The sequence below is a fragment of the Emydura macquarii genome, unplaced genomic scaffold, assembly GCF_026122565.2.
Source record: "Emydura macquarii macquarii isolate MOO-44397 ecotype Brisbane River unplaced genomic scaffold, CSIRO-AGI_Emac_v2 contig_2846, whole genome shotgun sequence".
NCBI classification, from domain to species: Eukaryota; Metazoa; Chordata; order Testudines; family Chelidae; genus Emydura; species Emydura macquarii.
Genome location: NW_027132983.1, coordinates 1,108,492 through 1,118,210, shown reverse-complemented (window position 1 = coordinate 1,118,210; position 9,719 = coordinate 1,108,492).

The window sequence follows — 9,719 nt, the reverse complement described above, 5'->3', positions numbered from 1 at the left end:
GGGCTCGAAAGGGGGTCCCGTTAGTCTGGAGAGGACTAGGTTCAAGTCCCAGGGAGGCACCGGGTCACGGACTTGCGGGTATAGCCTCTCCAAACACTTGAGGAACCTCACCGACATGGAGTGGGAAAACAACGACCGTCCCTCCATCGGATGGTGGAAGGCCAAGATGGCCACCAGGTGCACCCTCAGGGATGCCAGTGCTAAACCCTGAAGCTTCAGGTGGAGCAAATACTCCAGGATCGCCTGTATAGGCGAGTCGCTAGATGGGATGCCCCGGGACTCCGCCCAACAGGTAAACCATTTCCACTTGGCCCGGTACACAACCTGAGTGGAAGGTTTTCAGCCAGTTGTCCAGGTAGGGGAAGATCTGCACCCCTCTGCGGCGCAAGTGGGCCGCTACCACCGCCATGCATTTTGTAAAGACCCTGGGGGCGGACGAGAGCCCAAAGGAGAGGGACGACGACTGGTAATGGCAGCCAGCTACCATAAACCTGAGGAAGCGCCTGTGGCTGGGAAGGATGGAAATGTGGAAGTATACATCCCTCAGGTCGAGGGCGGCATACCAATCTCCTGGATCCAGAGCAGGGATGATGGAGGCTAGGGAGACCATGCGAAAACTGAGATGCCTGATAAACTTGTTTAGTCGGCGGAGATCTAATATGGGTCTGAGGCCCCCTTTTGCTTTGGGAATGAGAAAATACCTGGAGTAAAATCCCCTCCCTATTTCCTGTGGAGGAACCGCTTCCACAGTCCCGAGGGGAAGGAGGGAAATGACCTCCTGCGAAAGGAGTTGCTCATGAAATGGGTCTCTGAAGAGGGACGGGGTGCGGGTGGGAGGAATCTGGGGGGAAAGCAGTAAATTTGAGGGCATATCCCGAGGACTACACCGAGGACACAACGGTCCGATGTAATAGCTTGCCACTTGGTGTAGTAGGGTCTGAGCCTCTCCGCAAACGGGAGGTGCGGATCCAGGAGAGAGGTATCGGTGCCACTCTCAGGTGCACCCTCAAAACTGTTTCCCGGGGTCTGGCCCCTTAGAGGGCCCTTGCTGGGGGACCTGGAAGACCCTGGGCGGTCGCAGAACCCAACCTCCCTGTTCCTACGGGGCTGTGATGGTCTGGGTGATTGCCTAGGGGGCCTGGCGCCTCGAGGCCTGGGGGGTGTAAAGGCCCAAAGAGTGTAGGGTCGCCCTAGATTCCTTCAGGGCGTGCAGATTCTCATCTGTTCTGTCCGAGAACAGACCTGCCCCATCAAAGGGCAGGTCTTGGATGCATTGCTGCACCTCCTGGGATAGCCCTGAAGACTGCAGCCATGAGCAGCGCCACATGGCAATAGCGGAGGCCATGGCTCTGCTTGCATTGTCTGCAGTGTCGCTAGCAGTCTGTAAGGCCGCTGCTGCCACCGTGGTGCCCTCTTCCAGTACTGTGGCAAAGTCTGCCGCTTGGTCCTGGGACAGGCCCCCTGCAAACCTCCTTAATGAGTTCCACAGGTTCAGGTTATAGCGACCCATGAGTGCCTGGTGGTTCGCTATTCGCAACTGCATGGTCCCTGTGGAATAGACTTTGCGGCCAAACAGGTTGGTTTCTTGTTCTCCTTATTTTTAGGCATGGTGCCCTGTCCACTTTGCCTATCCCTTTGGTTGGCCGTGTCAACCACCAGGGTCCCAGGTGCTGGGTGTGTGTACAAAAACTCAAACCCCTACTGTGGCACATAATATTTCTTCTTGGCGCCCTTAGATGTAGGGGCAACCGAGGCAGGGGTTTGCCAGAGAGCCTTGGCCAACTTCAGGACTCTCTCGTGGACAGGCAGGGCCACCCTGGACGGTCCTGCTGACCCAGCGACCCCAAAGAGGGGGTCCTCCTCCTCAGAGAGCTCCTTCAGTTCCAGGTTGAGGTTGCTCGCCACCCTCTTTAGGAGCTCCTGGTGAGCTCTAAAATCTGGAAGGGGTGCCCTATGGTCCCTGGCGGTCGCCTCGTCAGGGGAGGAGGATTGTGGAAGGGCCCCAGTAGAGGGTCCCTCCTCAGGGTCTGATTCCTCCTCGGAGAAATGGCCCTTGTCTGGCTGAGTAGGCGGGGGAGGTGCTGGTTTGGCCACTGATGATGGGACCGAGACCGTGCCTTGCCCCATCTGGGCCCCCCATGACTCCCAGTATGGCCACTGCCATGGTCCCTGTGGCCATACTGGTGCCAGCATGGGTGCCAGCTGTGGCACGACCAGTAGGCGAGCACGGGACCCTGAGCCACTGGAGCGGTGCCGGCGGTGTCTATGGCTCCTGCCTGCCCTCATCGAGGATCTACTGCGCGAAGACCCCAACGACGATGAACGCCAGTGCCATCGTGTGCGGTGCCGGCGTGGAGGTGTGCGGTTGGACGAGGTTGAGTGCGACCTCCATCTCGGTACCGAGCTTTTGCGGCGGTGCTTCCCCTTTGGGGACTGGGAATGGTGCCAACCGTGCCTCCGCGGTGCCGAGTCCGAGGAGCTCGAGTGACGGCGTGGTGCCGTCGGTGCTGTTTCCTCTGGCACCGGGATCCACACCAGACTGCGGTCTGGGGATCGGGACCAGTGCTGTGGCGAGAGACTCAGTGCTGAGGAGCTGCGCGAGGCGGGATTGTAACGACGCCTTGAGTGGGACCTTTCTGGTGCTGCAGCTCGTCGACGGTGCCGCGGTGCGGAGGAGCTCGACGACCCGGAGTCGGAGGTGGGAGAGGAGCCCGAACGCTCTACCCAATCTCTGACCGTCTGGGGGGAGACAGACTCCTGTCTCTGCCACCCACCGGGGCCACCCCACATGGGTTTACCCCGAGACGCCAGTCCCTGTGCCTTGGCCGAGGAGGGGACGGAGGCGTGGGCATGCCTATGAGGGCACATGCCGCAGCGAACACCTCTGGCGTCGAGGGCCTTTGCAGTGGTGCTTCCCCACCCCCAGGAGTCAGGGGAGGCTCCCTGCATGGAGATGCAGGTGCCGGAGTAACCTCAATGGCCCGTGGCTGGTGCATCTCCTGACTCCCCCCAGGCCGCGGTGCGGGGGAGTCCTGGCACTCGGTGCCCTGGCGCTGCTTCTTCGGCACCGGTGACTTGCGATGGGTCGGCTCCGGTGCTTGTGGAACGCTCCACACCGAGGAGACGCTCGGTGCCATGGGCAAACGCGCTGGTTCGGAGTCCAGGCGGAGCTTGGACTCCATCAGAATAGCCTTCAAGCGTGCATCTTGTTCTTTTTGCGCGTGTGGCTTGAAGGCTTTGCAAATCCTGCACTTGTCCTTACAGTGCTGCTCTCCCGAACAGCGGAGACAGCGATCGTGAGGGTTGCTTACGGGGATGGGTTTGCCGCAAGCAGCACAGGACTTGAATCCTGTTGTGCCAGGCATGGCCCAACAGTAAGCCCTTAAGGGCTTCTTATCTAATCTAATGCTAACTATACTACTTAACAACTAATTAACTCTAAATGTTTAACTATAAAGAACAGTTCAATGGAGAAAGCTACTTGTTTGTAAGGCAAGACGTTCCAGTAACCATCACGGGCGGAAAGAAGGAACTGAGGGCCCGCAGGGTCGGCAGTGCCCTATGTACCTCAGCATGAGTTCGGTACTCCGGGAGCGCCTGAGCCGACCCTACGGGGTCTGCTAAGGGGAAAAAAGTTCCGGGAACCAGTGCACAATGGCGCGCACTCACCTATATTGGAATGGATATGAGCAATTACTCGAAGTAGAACAACTATAAACAGGTACTTGAGTCAATGACTTGAGAGGGAATTACTTGCTAAGCAAGAGAAAAAGTGTTCCAGTGACCATCAACGGGTGGTAAAAAGGAACTGAGGAGGTGGGGGTTGGCAGGGTCCTATATAGAGCACCATGAAGGTGTGACTCCAGGGGGCTGCAGTGCCGACCCTATGGGTACTTCTGAGGGACAACTTTCCAGTGTTCTGTACATGTGGTGCGCACACTCCTACTTGGAATCAACATAAGTAAGCACTCGAAGAAGAATCTAATTATATTATGTTGGCCACAAACACAGCTGTCTGGCTGGATTTGGCTTATGGCTATATGTCTGACAACCCTACCCAAGATGATTTAAATGTTAAGTTACAACTCCCAACTTAATTCAAACAGAAGCAATCAGCCAATTTGGGGGACAGTTTGGAATCAGTTCCCCCTCACCATGTAATGTTCCTAGATTCCCTTTTGTCTCCTCAGTAGTTTCCCACCCCCAAAATGTAGGGTTGCGTCTGGTTTCTTTGTTGTGTATTTTGATACCATCTGCAAAATGAGGGTAGAGCAAGATAAACAGGTTTAAAGATACACTATCTGTTCTGTCTCCAGCACACACACATCTTGCAAACACCGGGAGCAACATCTGGACAACCTTCTGAGCAAGACCCCAATGAATACACATTAACGCACTGTTTTAATGTCAGGTATTAATCTTTAATTCCACATCACAGCAATTGAGTGAATGGGGAAGGAAAAGGAAAATAAAACCAAACAGCAGATATTTACATCTAAAATTCACATCACTTATTTGTTGGTTCTGGAAACATGCTATCACAATATATACAATGAAATACCTTTAGGACACTTGTTCAAATTCTTTTTTTTTCTTTTACGTTTGCTTTCCGTAATAGTTAAGATAGCTTTTTTGATTTTTTTAAAACATGAATACACAAAAGAGAAGTGGTTAGATGTTTTTGCCTTTTTTAAATAAGCACAGAATTCCAGAAGTTAAAAACACATTTACAGGGCAGAGTACCAGTCAGACATCACAATCTATACATTTTTTGCTCATTTTCCTGTACAAATACTCAGCATTCAAATGGGATATATACAAAAAAAAACATGGTGGAAGAAAATTTTAAATATCACAATTTGTTTCTGCTTCTGCTCTCCAGCCTTCCCAATTTGGCTGATCCCCCTGACTCTGGGATGGATATGTAGTATCTCCTTTCCCACCCAAAGCGGGAAATAAAGGTTAAACAAAAAACAAAAGGAGGAAAAAATCCCATCGTCTTGAACCTGACAACACAACTAAAACATTCTCCCAACCAATGAGCAACTAATATGGCAGATTAATTGAATTTGTCTCATTGCTTCACCTCCATCATTATCTCTGCCTATTCCTTTTTCTACAGATAGAGGCTGTAGGAACACCAGTGTTGGACATTTTCATAGCTCATGCATGCAGGAGAGAATTGGTGGGATCATGAGGGAGGCTATTTTGCTGCCAAAAGAAGCATTGTCCATTTCATACTTTGTACAGGAGTGTGAGACTGCAATGACCATGTCCCTTGTAAACTATGTCTAATTACTATAATTACATAGAGCACGGCAACAAACCCTGGGGGCCACCATTAGCTCTAATTCAGAAACTGTAGTTGTGCCCTCTAATCCCAAGGCTGAATTTGGCCTTTAATTTTCATGTTTTTATTGGCCAAGCATACTTCCCACAGAGTAGCGTAAATTTCACATTCACCAGATCTTAATCATAATCACTCCACTCTTTCTCCCCTCACCTCTGCCCTCTTAAATTAGGTATTTAAAAAGGATATACAAATTATTTTGCAAAAATTTGACCATGGTCCTGAATAACTCCTTGAAGATTCATATCTAGTATGTTTAACTGAATTTGCTCCTTCATGAAACGTGGTGGCTATGGACCTGCTGCAAAATTGGCAGGCATCTGTTTATATAAGCTAACTAATCATCTAGCCTTTACAAAAAGCCTTTACCAAAAAAAAAAAAAAAAAAAAAAAAATCACAATCAAAACTGGGTGTCTCCATGCCAGACACGCTCTCCAATCAGAGCAGCATGATATCTGTTAGGAGATCCCTTAGAACTCTGGTTAGCAGTTAGCTCTGGTCAGTCACACTGACTGGATGTTTAGCCTCACTCCAATGATAACTCCATACTCACAAAGCTTTATCCACAGACACGTTATTTTTACTCTAAAGGTGAGCTTAATACATTTCCAGATACAATACTGTTTAAACCTACCAAAAAAGGAAAAAAAGTGTCTTGTTCTAATAAAGTTTCATTTGAAGATCCTGGGCCAGATTCTCAGATGGTGTAGATCAGAATATTTCATTCATTTCAAAAGAACTACACTGACTTACAGCAGATGAGATTCTGTTTCTAAGAGATTCAGTATTTTTCATTTCTACTCAGACCTGCCTTGGCATTCATGCTAGAGATGAAATGCCCATTGTGGGCCAGATTTTAACACCTGTGTCTCATGGTGAAGGATACAGTGATTTGAAGTCTCCTCCTCTGGCAAAGTTAAAGGAAGAATGTTGGACACAACTCTGTTGGAGAGTGATGGGGACAACTTCCTGGTGCAAGTGCTAGAGGAACCAACTAGATGCTGTGCTCCTTTTGACCTGTTGCTCACAAACAAGGAAGAATTGGTAGGGGAAGTAGAAGTGGATGGCAACCTGGCCAGCAATGACGATGAGATGGTCAAGTTCAGGATCCTGACAAAAGGAAGAAAGGAGATCAACAGAATAGGGACCCTGGACTTCAGAAAAGCAGACTTTGACTCCCTCAGGGAACTGATGGGCAGGATTCCCTGAGAGGCTAATATGAGGTGGAAAGGAGTCCAGGAGAGCTAGCTGTATTTTAAAGAAACCTTATTGAGGGTGCAGGAACAAACCATCTCAATGTACAGAAAAAATAGCAAATATGGCAGGCAACCAGCTTGGCTTAACAGAGAAATTTTTGGTGAGCTTAAACACAAAAAGGAAGCTTCCAAGAAGTGGAAGCTTGGACAGATGACTAAGAAGGAGTACAAAAATACTGCTTGAGCATGCAGGAGTGAAATCAGGAAGGCTAAAGCACAATTGGAGTTGCAGTTAGTAAGGGATTGAAGAAGAAGGGTTTCTAGAGATATGTTAGCAAGAAGGTGGTCAGGGAAAGTGTGGGCCCCCTGCTGAATGGGGGAGGCAACCTAGGGACAGAAGACGTGGAAAAAGCTGAAGTACTCAATGCTTTTTTTGCCTCTGTCTTCACATACAAGGTCAGCTCCTAGACTACTGCACTGGACAGTTTAGTATGGGGAGGAGATGAGCAGCTCTCAATGGTGAAAGAACAGGTTCAGGTCTATTTAGAAAAGCTGGACATGCACAAGTCCATGGGGCCAGATGCAATGCATCCGAGGGTGCTGGCTGATATGATTGCAGAGCCATTGGCCATTATCTCTGAAAACTTGGGGTGATCAGGGGAGGGCCTGGACAATTGGAAAAAGGCAAATATAGTGCCCGTCTTTTAAAAAGGGATGGAGAAGGACCTAGGGAACTACAGACCAGTCAGCCTTGTCTCAGTCCTGGAAAAATCATGGAACAGGTGCTCAAGGAATCCATTTGAAGCACTTGAAGGAGAGGAAGATGATCGGGAACAGTCAGCATGAATTCACCAAGTGCAAATCGTGCCTGACCAATCTGATTGCCTTCTATGATGAGATGACTGTGGATTTTGGGAAAGCGGTGGATGTGATATATCTTGACTTTAGCAATGCTTTTGATAGTCTCCCACAGTATTTTTGCCAGCAAGTTACAGAAGTCTGGGCTGGATGAATGGACTATAAGGTGCATAGAAAGCTGGCTAGTTCATCGGGCTCAACAAGTAGTAATTAATTAATGCCTTGATGTCTAGTTGGCAGCCAGTAACAAGCAGAGTGCCCCAGAGTCGGTCCTGGGGCTGGTTTTGTTCAACATCTTCATTAATGATCTGCAGAATGGGGTAGATTGCACCCTCAGCAAGTCTGCAGATGACACTTAGCTGTGGGAAATGGTAGATAAGATGGAGGGTGGAGATAGGATATAGAAGGACCTAGACAAATTGGAGGATTGGGCCAAAAGAAATCTGATGAGGTTCAACAAAGACAAAGGCAGAGTTCTGCACTTAGGATGGAAGAATCCCATGCACAGCTATAGACTGGGGACTGATTGGCTAGGCAGCAGTTCTGCAGAAAAGGACCTGGGGGTTACAGTGTACAAGAAGCTGGATATGAGTCAACTGTGTGCCCTTGTAGCCAAGAAGGCTAACGGAATATTAGGCTGCATTAGTAGGAGCATTGCCAACGGATTGAGGGAAGTGATTATTCCCCTCTATTGGGCACTGGTGAGGCCACATTTGGAATATTGAGTCCAGTTTTGGGACCCCCACTACAGGAAGGAGGTGGACAAATTGGAGAGAGTCCAGCAGAAGGCAATGAAATTGATTAGGGGACTGATGATTAGCACATGACTTACAAAGAGAGGCTGATGCTACCTGAAGAGGGGTTCCACAGAGGATGGAGCTACGCAGCTGTCAATGGTGGCAGGTGTCAGAACAAGAAGCTATAGTCTCAGGTTTCAATGGGGGATATCTAGGTTGGTTATTAGGACACACTTTTTCACTAGGAGGGTGGTGAAGCACTGGAATAGGTTACCTTGGGAGGTGGTGGAATCTCCATCCTTAAAGGTTTTAAGGCCCAACTTGACAAAGCCCTGGCTGGGATGATTTAGTTGGGGTTGGTCCTGCGTGGAACGGGGTTGGACTAGATGATCTCTTGAGGTGCCTTCCATCCCTAATTTTCTGTGATTCTATGAAGGAGGACAGACCTTTTTCTAGCCAGGCATACCAATTAAGAAACAAAAACAACAATATTTCTTTTGCATGGGATACAGCTTGAGAAAGAATAAACAAACAATCTCCATACCCACTCTGTATAATGGCCACCTGAGTCCAAACTTGACACAGATTACCATTTTCAGGAGAATTTGAAAGTGGTGTATTTGTCCAGTCACTTTGCTTAGAGGTAGTGCTAAAGGTGACCTGCAAAGGAAAAAAAAATGTGTACTTTTTTGCTTCTTTATAATGTTTATGATATATAGGAAAAAGCAAGGATAGGGCACAGAATTGGTAGTCTGGATATATGGGATCTGTTAACCATTGTTGCCACTAATTTGTGTGGTGTTGGACAAATTCCTTAATTTGTCTGTGCTTCAATTTTCCCTGCTCTAAAGAAGAAAGGCATTGATACTTACCCTCCTGCTTTGGAATGTGCTTTGCAATCTATGGATGTAAAGTACTATATATGGGATTATTATAAAAAAGGGCTGAAATGAGGGCGTTATTTTTTGCTTATCTTATAAATATCAGGAATATTAAAGTAGTTGATATTTTCTTCCCTATTTTTGCTGGAAGATTTATTAAATAATTTGAGAAATGGGAAATTTCTCAGCCCTCAAATAAAGGCGGCAGTATTGTTGGATCTTTCACCTACAGAACTTTTCTCCTGTTTGCAGGTATTAAGCAGGTGTTAAACAAACAAAACAAAAAATCCTAGAACTTAAAACAGCCTGATTAAAATTCCCTTCCCCACTCCACTGCTCTGGCCTCAGCCTCTTGCTTTGTGTCACATCCCAGTTTCACTAAATTCTACAGTCCTTCTCAGAGTCTGCCAACAAAAAAGGGAAGTCAAGACTGGATATTTGTGCAATGTACAAAAAGAAAGGCAGGGGAGGGGAGACCCTTGCAATTAAAACAGAAAAAATAGTCAAGCCTTCTTTACACATGATAAAGAAGCAAAAAGGGGAACAAACATTTCCCTCCCCCTTTACAGTTCACCTTTAAAATCCCTGATGCTGGAGCGCACACTACACACTGGGCATTTCTTGGAACTCATTGGTCTTCCTGTGTGCAGGGAGAGATGGAGGCACTGTGTAGCAGCAGCACAATGAATCAGAGGG